Genomic DNA, 16,608 nt, shown 5'->3' on the forward strand with positions numbered 1-16,608 from the left:
CCCATAGATAAGAATGATGTAATGTGACGTCATCAGAATCTCTCACCTCTCCAGTAAGCCGGAAGAGGATCTCTAGGGTGAGGTGTAATATCCTCTCCACCATCTTGTCTCTGTCCATAGCCACCTTTGATGGGTAAATCAGAAAAATTTTCTTATATCGAAGATCGTCACTGAGAGGATCCGAAGAGAGACCTGAAGGAGAAAAAGATAAGTTGATGGCACATCATAATACATCTATTGGAGATAATGAGGGAAAACATATAAGGAGATTTATTATTTTACAGTATTTCGTTTTTTTCTTTATATCTAGTAATAAAACCGTTATATTTTAGGACACAGACAACAAGCAGTTTCTTCCTTGGAGTCTGCAGCTGAATACGTTTCTCATAGACTCACTGTCAGGGAAATTTTGTGAAAATATTAACAATTTCTCCCAAACCCCTCTTAAACAGTGTATAATATTTTGTCAAACCCCATTAATGTGGATACAACATCATAGTATAGAGCAAGTATATATACAAATTGAAGAGAGGTGACACCTACTAGACTGCTGGATGGTATTCAAAGGTAGGAATTCAAAAGTGTGGAGATATGGTGACTCTGGTTGCTTGGGTCTGCAGAAAGGAGCAGAGAGTGGCAGACTCAGAGTTAACAGCTGAGAGGGACTGTGGAGGCAGAGATAGACCAAATAGAGCTGGACGTAGCATACCTGTGACCCCTAGTTCCTGGTTATAAGTTGGTACTGCACGTAGTGGCTTAGAGGAACGCGGTGTCCACCGCTAGTTCCTGGTGCTGTGAGAGTTGTCAGGGGCAGGATGGTATCGGCTGACCAATCGCCGCCAATCCCGCAGTGCTGTGTAGTGTGAACTCCGGAAGTGCATGTGTGACGTCACCGGAAGTGACGCACTGCTCCCAGGAAGCTGTGCATTCTGCAGGCTGGTGTAAATGCGTTCCAGTGAGCCGGAAGTTTGAGTGCCAGGGAGAGAGAATGTGCGTTCCACCAGTATAGAGCATAAGACCCAATGGGCATGAGCCAGAGCCTTTGTTGGAGTGGACAAGGATCTAGGAGAGGGGACAAGAGTGTGCCAGAGAGGAATAATCTGCAATAAAGGAGACAATATATGAGTAGGATATGGAGATCAAAACATGTATATTATTGACCTATTCAATTTGAAGACCACATATCCAAACGTAAAATACATTTCAACATAGGGTCACATAAGATCCCTGGGTGACAAGTTTCTCTATACCAATTGTTCAATGAGAACCAAACTCCAAACATAAAAAAAAATTATATAAAAAGCCAGCAGGTCATAGTCCCTATTAAGGCCTTTCGGCTCTAAGGACTGTAATTCATGAATTCAATAGGCTTCTCTACGTTTGAGAAGGCTCACTCTGTCGCTCCCCTGACGTGGTGTCAAAACTTGTTCCAATACCTGGTATTTGAATTGAGAAATACTATGTCCTGCCATGATAAACTGTTGGGGAATGGGTAACATTAGGTTTTTGCACAGAATTGTGGACTTGTGCTTTGAAATCCTATCCCTTATGGGCTGTGCCGCCTCCCCCACACAGATTCGGCCGAATGGACATTTAATAAGATATACCACATATGAACTGTCACATGTAAAGTACCCTTTGATGTTGTATATTTTTTCAGTTTGTGGGTGATGAACAATGCTACCCCTGAGGACATTGTTGCATTGACGACATTGGAGACATGGGAATGTGCCCATTTTGGGATTCTGCAAAAACCATAGTCTCTAATATTGGTTCTTAAAACACGGTAGGAAGGGTTGTTGGAACGCAGGGATCGTGGGATAGTCGGTTTGTAAGATGTTCCTGTGTTTCCTAATGGTTTTATTTAAGATGTAGGCGAAGGGGTGGAACGTGTGAACGAAGGGAATTCTGTCCTTAGTGTTTGGAAGATCAGTTCTGGAATTCGACGCCTGGGGATTCAAGAAGCTAGGTGGATAGCCTCGTTCAGTGAATTTGGTCGACATTTCTTGTAACCTCTGATTGCGGATAGTTTCACTGGACACTATCCGTTTGACCCTCTGAAATCGTAATGTAGGTATAGATTTCTTCATCGACCTTGGATGATTGCTAGAAAAGTGTAATAGGTCATTGCGATCGGTGGGCTTGGAATAGAGATCAGTTGTTAGGTGGCCCTTTGTATCCTTGATCACCATGGTATCAAGGAAACTAACATGGCTTGAATCATATGTCATGGTGAAGCGTCTTTAAACCAAAGACGTTTAATGTTGTGGGATTGATTGCATTAGATAAATGTCTTCTAATACATTTTTTTAGCGACTCTGAAGTGCATCCCACATATTGTAGTTTACTCTCTATACATTCTATTAAATGCACTGCTCAAAAAAATAAAGGGAACACTCAAATAACACATCCTAGATCTGAATGAATGAAATATTCTCAATGAATACTTTGTTCTGTACAAAGTTGAAGGTGCTGACTACAAAATCACACAAAAATTATCAAAGGAAATCAAATTTATTAACCAATGGAGGCCTGGATTTGGAGTCACCCCCAAAATTAAAAGTGGAAAAACACACTACAGGCTGATCCAACTTTGATGTAATGTCCTTAAAACAAGTCAAAATGAGGCTCAGTATTATGTGTGGCCTCCACGTGCCTGTATGACCTCCCTACAACGCCTGGGAATTCTCCTGATGAGGTTCCGCAAACTCCTGGACAGTCTGTGTTGTAACATGACGTTGGTGGATGGAGCAAGACATGACCCAGCTTTCGTCCTTCTCCATCACAGCAACACCCCTTTAAAAACATATAAAAACTCGATACTGAGACTCTTGATCACGTCTGCTAGAGCATGTATTCCCTCACTATGGAAAAGTAACACTATCCCGACAATCTCACTATGGTTCTCCAAAATAAAAGAGATTAGGTTAATGGAGGAGCTCACCTACACGATCAATAACTCCCATGATAAATTTTATAAAACATGGCTCTACTGGAGTTTAAATCTTCCGCTGATTACCTGGCCCTCATAGGGGAAAGTTAAGTCTATACTTCAGGAGCCTCTCTGACGTTACCCTAACCCTCTTACCCATACATCCCTTCCCCCACTTCCCTTTGTCTTTGTGTATATTTGTGTTTTGGGCTTTAACTACTCATTTTTTCTTTTATAACCCTTATTTGTTAATCAACATGAATATGTAATGACTTAATGTTTAAGTCTGAGTCACCACGCTGGTATATCCTAAAACACATTGAACCAATGTTCTACCAGCGACTCTACTTTGGATTGTGTTTACTTATTTAATTTTCAAATGTTTTGGAAATACTGGTTATTGTTATGGTTATGTGGTCATGTTTGACCTACTACTTGTTGCACAACTAGTACCCAGTGTTTGTATTTGTATTTCCTTTTCAACACTTAATAAAGATAAATTTATAAAGAATAACCAAGTCACATTGAGTTTGATATTTGTTTCTTGAAAACAAACTCGGTGAAAGTTTTCCGCCAAGTGTAGAAGCCTTTTTGGATACAAAACTCAAACAAAATATGCAAACGAATTTACAAAGTCTGGAGGATGGATCTCAGACATCAAAAAAACTAAGTTTGAAAGAAATATCAAAGACTACGAGTCAAATTCAATTTACACATGGAAATGAAACAAACCAAGAGCTACTGTTCTGAAATACAGGTCACACAACAAATTCAGAGGAAATAGAGGAGAGCGGAGGTCAGCTTCACAAATCCTAATGTGTCCATGGGTTCCTCTAATTATAATTCTCTGAGGACTAATCTGATGCATCAGTGGGATCAACTAAAGACAGATGGAACAAAAATAAATTCTCAAGTATTCCCCACAATTCAGCACAAAACAACAGGCCGGAAGAAAGCTCAGATGTGCCCGGAAGCATGCGTTCCACGCCGGATCGCATAATGGTTTTGGATTGCATACCACCAACATAGAAAAGTCCTATCTCTGAGATGAGCGTCATTGGAGACTAAAAACAAGTATTGCACATCCTCCCATCATGTAATAGGCATGTAGATCTACTTTATCACTACAGAAAATATGGGATGATGGCCCACAGTATATTCGTAAATGATCAAATTTGTCCCCTATTGCATAATTAGAGATACACAAGGATCATCACACTTGTTAGTTACTAAATAGTATATGTAGGATATAACTGATAAGTAGTGTTGAGCATTCCGATACTGAAATATCGGGTATCGGCCGATATTCGCGGTATCGGAATTCCGATACTTAATTCCGATACTATTGCAATATCGTATACCGGAATCGGAAGTTCCCATAATGCAATGAGACATTTTCATTTTATTCAGCCAATGAGGATCCTAAGAAGTGTGGGCACATCCTGTTAGGCATGTAGGCATCTTAACTAATGGCATGGCTGTGATTGGCTGCTGAAATGATGTCATGATGCACTATAAAAGCCACCGCCGCCATTTTGAGCTCACTCTGCTGTGAATTCAGTTAGGGATAGGACGCTGTTGTTCTGAGGGACAGTTTTAGCTACCTATTTGCTCTATACTGCTTTACCCAAGCTACTTTCTAAATCACTGTGCCTTGCAGTGCTAGTGCACAGTTCCCTGTGCTGTTCACCGCTATCTGCAAGGTCTGTGTGTGTGAGTGCAGCTCACCCTGTAGTGTGTGCTTCAGCCAAGTCTGGTTGTAGTGCACTCAGTGTGTGTCACTGCCTCATACATTGTCCTTTTTTGCCAATTCATAATTTTTCCTGATATCTCCTATTAGTGTGGTGGTTCCATCTGTATTCAGCTAAATTGGTTCCAAACACACTATATAGGAGTAGATAGAGAAATTTTTTTCCGTCTTGCAGCACTAGTGCACAGTGCTCTGCATCTGTACTGTTCACCGCTGTCTGCAAGGTCTGGTGTGTGAGTGCAGCTCACCCTGTAGTGTGTGCTTCAACCCCGTCTGGTTGTAGTGCACTCAGTGTGTGTCACTGCCTCATACATTGTCCTTTATTGCCAATTCATAATTTTTCCTGATATCTCCTATTAGTGTGGTGGTTCCATCTGTATTCAGCTAAATTGGTTCCAAACACACTATATAGGAGTAGATAGAGAAATTTTTTTCCGTCTTGCAGCACTAGTGCACAGTGCTCTGCATCTGTACTGTTCACCGCTGTCTGCAAGGTCTGGTGTGTGAGTGCAGCTCACCCTGTAGTGTGTGCTTCAACCCCGTCTGGTTGTAGTGCACTCAGTGTGTGTCACTGCCTCATACATTGTCCTTTATTGCCAATTCATAATTTTTCCTGATATCTCCTATTAGTGTGGTGGTTCCATCTGTATTCAGCTAAATTGGTTCCAAACACACTATATAGGAGTAGATAGAGAATTTTTTTTCCGTCTTGCAGCACTAGTGCACAGTGCTCTGCATCTGTACTGTTCACCGCTGTCTGCAAGGTCTGGTGTGTGAGTGCAGCTCACCCTGTAGTGTGTGCTTCAACCCCGTCTGGTTGTAGTGCACTCAGTGTGTGTCACTGCCTCATACATTGTCCTTTATTGCCAATTCATAATTTTTCCTGATATCTCCTATTAGTGTGGTGGTTCCATCCATATTCAGCTAAATTGATTCCAAACACACTATATAGGAGTAGATAGAGGAGCCTTTCTGCAGCATTGGGCCCTGCAGCCCCAGCCAGATTAGTATTAGCCTATTTTTTGCAGCCTCATCTATTGCATTGTAGGTTACCTTCCTACATTGTAATAGCTACAAAAAGTTTGTGATACTATCGTTATTACATCTTTAGGCACATCCAGTGTCTTTTTGTGACAAAAAAAACCTAAATAAAGTTCACCAAACACTCCACTTTACAGTTGTGTAGGCCACATTAGCTCATATTAAAGTCTAGTCCACACTTTATAAAATTAGTGTTTCTTATACCTGTTAGCAGCTGTTCAGGAATAAGCACACTAAGCCCTTAGTACTTTTCTGCCTATCTTTATCAGTCTACCAAGATGAAGAAGGCAGGGAGTAAGGCATGTGGTCGTGGTCGTGGGCGTGGAGTTTCTGCAGGGAGAGGACGTGAGGATTCTGTGCCTGCAGGGAGAGGACGTGGGGATTCTGTGCCTGCTGCGGGCACCAGTGACTCAGCATCCCCCAGTTTTACCAGGGAACAGTCCTTTATGCGCAGCTTTGTAGGAGCTAGCCGTACCCCACTGCTGCGCGAGGACCAAATTGAAGCCGTTGTCGGATGGATGGCAGCTAACGCATCGACTTCAATTAGTTCCAGATCCTCTCAGGTCCTGAGCACTGAAGAGCACCCATCTGTCTCTTCACCACCTGCCAAATTGCCCAGGCAGTCAGAGAGCCCTGGACAGGAGCCATCTCTACTTCTGTTCTCTGAATCTCTTGGCTTGGAAAGAGGGGGCCAGCCAAGCAGAATTCGAGAATTTGAAGAAGAGGTAGTATGCAGTGATGCGCAACCGTTTTGTCTCTCTGAATCTGAAGAGGCGGGTGGGCCAGTGCCTATGGTCAGCAGCACACCTCAGTACGCATCTGATGATGAGACTCAGGTGCCACTTTCTGGTGCGTACTGTGCTGTCGAGACTACCCAGGAGAAGCAGTTGTTTGAAGAGGGTGGTGTAGATGATGAGGTCCTTGACCCATCATGGCGTGAGGGACAGGAAGGTGGTGGGAGCAGCTCTGAGGAAGAGATTCCCCGAACGGCCCAAAAAGGAGGGAGAGGGAGGGGGCAGACTTGGTTGCCTGTAGCCTCCACTTCGGCACCCATTAGGAGCATGGCTCTTCCAAAATCCAAAGCGGGCGCTCCCAAGACTTGCAGTGCCTGGTCCTTTTTTGACACAGTTGCAGATGACATTTGCTTTGTCAAATGCAAGCTGTGTAATCAGAAGGTGAAAAGAGGGAAAAGTGTCAGCAACCTCAATACCACAAATATGTGGAAACATGTGCGGACCAAGCACGTGGTGGAGTTACACAAACACACTGAAGACCTAGGCCAACCTACAGCGCCACCTACCACCTCTTCAGCTCGTGTTGTAGCCTCTTCCTCCAGCTCACACACAGCTGGTTCGGCTTCCTCACAGGATCGCCATGGAAGAATCTCTGGCACTGTTGTACAGAGACACAGTGTAATTCCACCCACAGCACCACTTTCCCAGTCATCCTCACACTCCCAGGCCAGTCTACAGCCATCGTTAGCACAGGCATGGGAGAAAAGGCGCCCATACTCGGCAAACCACCCCCGAGCACAGGCTCTGAATGCTGGCATTGCTAAACTACTGGCCCTTGAAATGCTATCATTCAGGCTGGTGGAGACTGACACATTCCGTAACTTTATGGCATTGGCAGTCCCACAATACAACGTGCCCAGCCGCTTTTATTTCAGCAGGCAAGCCGTCCCTGCCCTGCAACATCATGTGGAGGGAAAAATTAAACATGCGCTACAAAACGCCGTCAGTAGCAAGGTCCACCTGACCACTGATGCGTGGACCAGTAAGCATGGACAGGGACGATACCTTTCCCTCACTGCCCATTGGGTAAATGTTGTGGAGCCGGGTACAGATCTTGAGAGTGGCGCTGTACGTGTTCTGCCAACTCCAAGGATTGCAGGAATCCAGTCTGTACACATTGACTCCTCCTCATACTCCAGTTCCTCTGAATCAGCGCTGCAGGAGCCGTCACGGTCTACCTCCACATCGACCCGTGAACGGTTACCTGTTATGATGACCGATATGAGCACAGCCGTGGCCAAACGTCAACAGGCCGTATTAAAATTAATTTCTTTGGGGAATCGAAGCCACACAGCGCAGGAGCTCTGGAATGCCATCAAGCAGCAGAGTGACGTGTGGTTTGTGCCAGCGAATCTCCAGCCAGGCATGGTAGTGTGTGACAATGGCCGAAATCTGGTGGCAGCTCTGGGCCTAGGCAACCTCACTCACATCCCATGTCTGGCACATGTGCTCAACTTGGTCGTGCAGAGTTTTTTGAGGGACTATCCGGATCTTGATGCACTGCTTCACAAGGTCCGCATAGAGTGCGCTCACTTGCGGCGTTCCAGCAATGCAAGATCACGCATTGCAGCTCTGCAGCGCCGATTATGTCTTCCGGAACATCGCATCATATGTGACCTACCCACCAGGTGGAATTCAACGTTACATATGTTGGAGAGGTTGTGTGAGCAGCAGGCAGCAGTAATGGAGTACCAGCTGCAGCAGGCGCAAACAAGTCGCAGTGCGCGCCGTTCACACTTCACCACCACTGAGTGGGCCTCTATGAAGGATATTTGCCACGTTTTGCGTGCCTTCGATTATTCCACGCGGATGGCGAGTGCAGATGATGCACTAGTCAGCATGACTATCCCCCTTATCTGCCTGCTTGAAAAAACACTGCAAGCACTAAGGGACGAGGTTTTGGAAGAGGTGGAGGATGAGGAGTCACAAATGCCATCTGCTTCTCTACAGTCTGCGCAACGTGGTTCCTCACAAAGGCCTAGGCAGGGGACACTTTGTGAGGAGGATGAGGAGGAGTCAATGGATGAGGAAGACATCTGTCCAGAGGAGGGAGGTACACAATGCTCTAGTAGTCAGTATCTAGAGCGAGGGTGGGGTGATGCAGAGCAGGCAGAGATCACGCCTCAAGCAGGGGACAGCGTTTCTTGGCCAGTTGGCAGTCTGCAGCACATGGTTGATTTCATGCTGCAGTGCCTCAGAAACGACCGCCGCATCGCCCACATTCTCAACACGGCTGATTATTGGGTGTCCACCCTCCTAGATCCTCGCTACCGGGACAACTTACAAAGCCTCATAACACCATTGAACCGGGAGCGTAAAATGCGGGAGTACCAAGACGCACTGGTGCATTCCATCATGTTCTCCATTCCAACCGAGAGCAGTGCTGCTAGTGCTTTACAAAGCAGCTCAGTGCGTCGAGGCAGTGGAGGAAGCTCTGCACAAAGAGGGAGCAGAAGCAGCGCCTCAGCACAAGGCAAGACCAGTATGGCCGAAATGTGGCAAAGTTTTGTGTCCCCGCCGCCACAAATGTCTACACCATCACAGACAGCTCCAGTCAGCAGGAGGCAACGTTTCCGTCAGATGGTGACAGACTACATGTCTTGCCCTCTTAGTGTACTCCCAGACGGCTCTTCTCCCTTCAAGTTTTGGGTCTGTAAGCTGGATACATGGCCAGAGCTTAGTCAGTATGCACTGGAGGTGCTAGCTTGCCCTGCTGCTAGTGTATTATCGGAACGTGTCTTTAGTGCCGCAGGTGGTGTACTAACAGACCGTCGCATGCGACTATCCTTCGATAACGTTGACCGGCTTACTTTTCTCAAAATGAACAAGGCCTGGATCTCTCATGAATTTGCCAGTCCTCTTCCAGAATAAATAATTGGTTGGCAACAGTATCCAGGTCTCCTGTTCTGTTCATGTTTCTACCACCTGAACTGTAATCCCTGAGCTCCAACACCGCCAGTTGGCGCTCGGAAGTGCCGTCTGCACAGTCAACACTTGCTGCCGTGTTATTGGGGTTCAGTAACGTCAGCTGTTCTCCTGCTGTGCGGACGGCAATTTCTCCTGATTTGTCCACATCCACTGTACTACACATTTTAAAGTTGCTCGAATTACTCCTCTGGCTCCTCTGTTTTCATTCTTATCCCTGGGCTCCAGCACCGCCAGTTGGCGCTCGGAAGTGCTGTCTGCACAGTCAACACTTGCTACCATGTTATTGGGGTTCAGTAACGTCAGCTGTTCCCCTGCTGTGCGGACGGCAATTTCTCCTGCTCTGTCCACATTCTCACTACTACAGATTTTAAAGTTGCTCCAATTACACCTCTGGCTCCTCTGTTTTCATTCTTATCCCTGGGCTCCAGCACCGCCAGTTGGCGCTCGGAAGTGCTGTCTGCACAGTCAACACTTGCTACCATGTTATTGGGGTTCAGTAACGTCAGCTGTTCCCCTGCTGTGCGGACGGCAATTTCTCCTGCTCTGTCCACATTCTCACTACTACAGATTTTAAAGTTGCTCCAATTACACCTCTGGCTCCTCTGTTTTCATTCTTATCCCTGGGCTCCAGCACCGCCAGTTGGCGCTCGGAAATGCTGTCTGCACAGTCAACACTTGCTACCATGTTATTGGGGTTCAGTAACGTCAGCTGTTCCCCTGCTGTGCGGACGGCAATTTCTCCTGCTCTGTCCACATTCTCACTACTACAGATTTTAAAGTTGCTCCAATTACACCTCTGGCTCCTCTGTTTTCATTCTTATCCCTGGGCTCCAGCACCGCCAGTTGGCGCTCGGAAGTGCTGTCTGCACAGTCAACACTTGCTACCATGTTATTGGGGTTCAGTAACGTCAGCTGTTCTCCTGCTGTGCGGACGGCAATTTCTCCTGCTTTGTCCACATCCACTGTACTACAGATTTTAAAGTTGCTCCAATTACACCTCTGGCTCCTCTGTTTTCAGTATTATCCCTGAGCTCCAACACCGCCAGTTGGCGCACGGAAGTGCCGTCTGCACAGTCAACACTTGCTGCCGTGTTATTGGGGTTCAGTAACGTCAGCTGTTCTCCTGCTGTGCGGACGGCAATTTCTCCTGCTTTGTCCACATCCACTGTACTACACATTTTAAAGTTGCTCGAATTACACCTCTGGCTCCTCTGTTTTCATTCTTATCCCTGGGCTCCAGCACCGCCAGTTGGCGCTCGGAAGTGCTGTCTGCACAGTCAACACTTGCTACCATGTTATTGGGGTTCAGTAACGTCAGCTGTTCTCCTGCTGTGCGGACGGCAATTTCTCCTGCTTTGTCCACATCCACTGTACTACACATTTTAAAGTTGCTCGAATTACACCTCTGGCTCCTCTGTTTTCATTCTTATCCCTGGGCTCCAGCACCGCCAGTTGGCGCTCAGAAGTGCTGTCTGCACAGTCAACACTTGCTACCATGTTATTGGGGTTCAGTAACGTCAGCTGTTCTCCTGCTGTGCGGACGGCAATTTCTCCTGCTTTGTCCAAATCCACTGTACTACACATTTTAAAGTTGCTCGAATTACACCTCTGGCTCCTCTGTTTTCATTCTTATCCCTGGGCTCCAGCACCGCCAGTTGGCGCTCGGAAGTGCCGTCTGCACAGTCAACACTTGCTGCGGTGTTATTGGGGTTCGGTAACGTCAGCTGTTCCCCTGCTGTGTTCACGGCAATTTCTCCTGCTCTGTCCATATTCACTGTGCTACTTATTTAAAACTTGCTCCAATTACACCTCTGGCTCCTCCGTTTTTAGTATTTACCCTGGGCTCCAATACCGCTAGTTGCTGCTCAGAAGTGCCGTCTGCACAGTCAACGCTTGCTCCAGTGTTATTGGGATTCAGTAACGTCAGCTGATCCCCAGCTGTGTGTCCGGCAAATTCTCCTGCTTTGTCCACATCCACTGTAGTACGGATTTAAAACCTCCTCCAAATACACCTCTGGCTCTTCTGTTTTTAGTATTTACCCTGGGCTCCAGCACCGCCAGCTGGTTCTCGGCAGTTCCATTGGCTCTTGTACCTTCTGCTACCCATCCGGGTTCCAGTACCGTCAGCTGGTTCTCGGCAGTGCCTTTGGATTAGGTGCCTCCTTCTCGGTATCCAAGTTCCACCAACGTCTGCTGGTCCTTGGTAGTGCTTTCTGGCACAGGTACCTCCTGCTTAGTAACCGAGTTCCAGTAACATCAGCTGGTCCTCGGTAGTTCCATTGGCTCTTGTACCTTCTGCTATCCATCCGGGTTCCAGTACCGTCAGCTGGTCCTCGGTAGTTCCTCAGCTTTCTTGTACCTTCTGCTACATTTCCAAGTTCAAGCTTTTTGAAATGGTTCTTGGTAATCACTCTGGATCTCCCTGACGAGGACCCTGAAGACGAGGACCCTGAAGACCAACCCTAAGAAGACGAGGACCCCGAAGACAATGACCCTGAAGACGAGGACCCTGAAGACCACCCCGAAGAAGACGAGGACCCTGAAGACCACCCCGAAGAAGACGAGGACCCTGAAGACCACCCCGAAGAAGACGAGGACCCCGAAGACGAGGACCCAGAAGACCAACCCGAAGTAGACGAGGACCCCGAAGACGAGGACCCCCGAAGACGACGACCCTGAAGACCACCCCGAAGAAGACCAAGAAGATGACCCTGAAGAAGTTGACCAAGAAGACAAAGAAGAGAAGACAAGCACCAAGATACAGAAAAACAAGAGACAGAAAACCAAGAAGCAGAAATACAAGAAGCTGCAGAACAAAAAGCGGAAGAACATTAAGCATAAGACTAAAAATCAGAGCAAAAGATAATATCTAAATTATAAGCAGAAGATGACTAAGCAGTGTATGGGGGTGAGTCCGTTCCTCCTCGTGGTGCCCCTGGAAAAGACCTGCTGCTGCAGGCCAAACTGAACGCGGACAAATCCTGTTGTAAATCTTTTGTGACGGGCAGAACGAAAGGTGTAATGTCCAACCTTTTATAGATAACAACTACAGGAATGCCTGTCACAAATAAGAATATGATGAAGAAGAAGAATATGAAGAAGATGAAGAAGTAGAATATGAAGAATGTAAAAAAAAGAATAATACGAAGAAGGTGAAGAAGAAGAAGGTGAAGAAGAAGTGGATGAAAAAGATGCTGAGGATGATGAAGGAGAAAGTGTGGGAGAAGTAAAAAAGAAGGTGAAGAGCATGGAAGTAGTGAAACATAAATATCTGACAAAATATAAAAATACTTAACATAGTTAATATTTCCGTAACTCAGAACATAATAAAAAAATATTAATTCCTGCTATTCCATTTGACTGGGCTAAACCTCTATGCCTTTATTGTCTCCCCCACCTCCCCCAATACATTCTACATTATTCTTAGTTGTTTTCCTTCATGTAGAAATAACCTACAAGGAAAGAAAGGGTTTATTTTAATTCCGATATTTATGTCCCATTGACTTGCATTGGTTTCCGGTATCGGAATCGGCGATATCCGATACTTTTTCGGTATCGGTCCGATCCAATCCGAACTGATATTTCCCGATATCGGAAGGTATCGCTCAACACTACTGATAAGAAATAATTCTGATATAGAAGCTCAGATATCTCGATGAAGTACAACAATATGTGAACCTCATTCACAGGGAACTGAGTAGCAATGAATAGAGTATACAATCCAAAAATGTAATACAGAATGGGTCTGTATTCACACAAAACAAGCACAGGAAATTAGCTCATTCAGTCCCTTAGGGGCTCGTGAATCCAGTCTGGAAATCCACTCATTTTCCTTTTTGGAGGATACATCTATTGTGATCACCTCCTATCACATTGGGTTTAACCACCTCAATGATGAAAAAGGAGATGTCTCTGGTTTCACCTCGATGTACACTATTCATGTGTCTCGCTAATCGGGTGTCCTGACCATGGCATATATCACCCTAATGCCCCCCACCCTCCTCCTAGACTCCCTCTTGGTCTTGCCTACATAATCTGTCCAAACACAAAAAAGAAAACAAGAACCGGCAACTTTGTACGGGGATGACAATTGATCCAGGAATAGTGTACCGCTGTCTAGCCCGCATGTTGCTTTTAAAGTGATACAATAAAGGAGCACGTTTTAGGGACCGGTGAGTGCTATCCTTTCTTCTTATTAGCTTACATGTTACCTACATAATCTAGGGGGCAGGTGCATGTGGCCATATATACAAGTCCTGAGGTTTTACAGTTGGAATAACCCCTCTGAAAAAAGTTTTTACTCGTGGAGGAACTCGAGAAAGATTTACATGGTCTCATCCAATTACATGTACAACATTCTCCACATCTAAAGAAACTGCAGATTCTTCCAAGCCCCCTTGGGTGCAGTTTTTTTGTAGAAACTATGCACTAAATGGTCCCTAATTGACCAACCCTTTCTGAAAGTTATTGTGGGAGTAGATCACACAGCACCTTCCGAGCCGGGTCGGCCACAAGTATATCCCAGGTCACTCTGATTGTCATAAGTTTTTCTTACTCGTGCTATCCCATCTTTTTCTTGGTCTCTTGGTTAGGTATGGAGGAGTGTCTGTCTCTCCCATTTTTCTGCAAACGATGATGTGGAATCCAAAATGTACCATGAGTACCCTATAATCCCTTAATCTGATGTTCAGGTCTATTGCCTGTATATTAAAATCTGAGACATTATGGCAGTACCTTCTCAACCATAAAAATTGACCCTTGGGTATTCCTCTTTTTATTGGGATAGGGTGGTGGCTATCCCACTTCAATAGTTTATTAGTGCTTGTAGGTTTATGGTAGATGAGTGTCCCTAGGGTCTCATCCCGTTCTTTCTTGATTAGTACATCCAGGAAAGGCAACTGGTAATAATTAAACTCTGATATAAATCTCAGGCTCACTCTATTGATATTGAGTTCCCTGATAAATTCAAGAGATTGTTCACTCGTCTCTGACCAGATGATTAAAATGTAGTCAATACATTTGTATCATACCCCAATATATGGATGCCACCACTTATGATCATCCCTGAATATTGTGGATTCCTCCCACCAGCCCAGGAATAGTTTAGCATACGAGGGGGCACAGAGGCTTCCCATCGCAGTACCCCTGAGCTGGTGGAAGTACTTCCTGTCAAAAATAAATAAGTTATGTGTAAGAGTGAATTTTAGAAGATCCTCCATGAAGTCATTATGTCTGCTACACTCTATTGATCTCGATTTCAAGAAATGTCTTACTCCTCTGATATCATCCTCATGCGATATATTACTGTACAAAGCCTCAATATCTAGTAAGGCCTGCTCCCCTACATGCATGTATACATGCTCGAGGGTCTACATGTAGGGGAGCAGGCAAAGGGAAAACCAACTCCAGAGGGATTATTCCAACTACAGGACCTCAGGTGGTACTGTGGGGGCATCATACATACTACATAAGGGGCATAATGGGGGCATTACACTGTGTGGGGGGCATCATACATCCTGTATAAGGGGCATAATGGGGGCATTACACTGTGTGGGGGGCATCATACATCCTGCATAAGGGGCATAATGGGGGCATTACACTGTGTGGGGGCATCATACATACTGCATAAGGGCATAATGGGGGCATTACACTGTGTGGCCAGTAAAGGGGTCCTGTACTATGAGAACAATAAGTTTCCTCCCTTCCTGTCTCCATAGTTGGGTCGTATGTATCTATTACAGGAAACAGAACAACAACCTTATGATTCTTATAAGAGTCTCCGTGCTGAAGGGGTTAATGCCCCCTGCGCCCAGTAATGGGGGGTCTCCACATACCTCCACCTGCAGAGCCGCCACCACATATATGGCTGCTCTGTGCGCACAGGAGCTGTGATGAGGTCACAGGAGGGGAGGAGTCAGGGGTCACATGATCAGGGGCCTCAGTGGATGCAGGACTCTGCTGTGCTGGTTGTCATGGTGCTGGATGAGCTGAAGTTTATGTGTGGGGTCAGGGGGGGTTTACAGTGTGGATGTAGCAGAGCCGCGTGTGTACGAGGTGTACGGAGCGGAGCCGCATGTGTACGAGGTGTACGGAGCAGAGCCGTGTGTGTACGAGGTGTACGGAGCAGAGCCGCGTGTGTACGAGGTGTACGGAGCAGAGCCGCGTGTGTACGGGGTGTACGGAGCGGAGCCGCACGTGTACGAGGTGTACGGAGCAGAGCCACGCGTGTACGAGGTGTATGGAGCAGAGCCGCGTGTGTACGAGGTGTACGGAGCAGAGCCGCGTGTGTACGAGGTGTACGGAGCAGAGCCGGGCGTGTACGAGGCGAGCGGAGCCGCGCGCGTGTACGAGGCGTGCGGAGCCGCGCGCGTGTACGAGGCGTGCGGAGCCGGGCTTGTACGAGGCGTGCGGAGCGGAGCCGGGCATGTACGAGGCGTGCGGAGCGGAGCTGGGCGTGTACGAGGCGTGTGGAGCGGAGCCGGGCGTGTACGAGGCGTGCGGAGCGGATGCTGCCCCTCTCCAGGAGCGATCACAGCAGCTCGGCATGAGACGTTCTTGTACTACACAGACTGTCCTGACAGAACACAGCTCGTCAGGACATAGCCCCGACCTCCAGCGACAGCCGGACAGTCCCATTGGATCGGGGACGGTTGGGCGGTTTCTGTATATAAGTTGTGTGTGATAATTGTAGAATTATTAATGTCTTAGCATAAAAGGATGTACCTGAGTGTTTGTGCCGGGGTCCACATGCATGGAGGGGGTTGAGGCGGTGCTGGCTGTATTATGCAGACGGCATCTGCCTGTAACAGTAGTAACCAGAAACTACTAGAAACTCTGCACCAAAATGAAGCAAATCCTTATTCTGGGACCTTCGCCTTGTACGTAACACCCCCGGATCCGGTACAAGCCGGGCAGATGTTCTCATTCATGTCATTTTCTGCTTAAGGTTCTGCGGTTTTCTGGCCAACTATAAAAAAGAAAAAGCGTAAAACAATATTTGTTTCTGCTGCATTGACATAAGTACAATCTTTCATTACATATAAATCTATTACACGTCGGGTCAATGCTGTAAAGGACAGTAAAGTGCCATGGTTGTGGTTGTGGTTTTTGGGTCACTCTACTTCCCTCCCAAAAATGCAATCAGAAACTTGTAACTACTGATC

The 16,608-nt window shown here is 46.4% G+C and overlaps 1 long non-coding RNA gene across 1 annotated transcript; it reads right to left on the reverse strand.

Moving 5' to 3' along the window:
- Positions 1–54: 54 nt before the first annotated feature.
- On the reverse strand, positions 55–15,353 carry LOC141192232 (uncharacterized). Its single transcript, XR_012265863.1, has 4 exons — positions 15,280–15,353; positions 710–1,100; positions 544–614; positions 55–192 (listed from the first exon to the last, which is right to left on the reverse strand). It is a non-coding gene; the product is annotated as an uncharacterized lncRNA (long non-coding RNA).
- Between the last annotated feature and the right edge of the window lie 1,255 nt (positions 15,354–16,608).

The sequence above is a fragment of the Phyllobates terribilis genome, unplaced genomic scaffold (genome assembly GCF_046119375.1).
Source record: "Phyllobates terribilis strain yellow unplaced genomic scaffold, ASM4611937v1 Scaffold_56__1_contigs__length_8794411, whole genome shotgun sequence".
In the NCBI taxonomy this organism is placed as follows: domain Eukaryota; kingdom Metazoa; phylum Chordata; class Amphibia; order Anura; family Dendrobatidae; genus Phyllobates; species Phyllobates terribilis.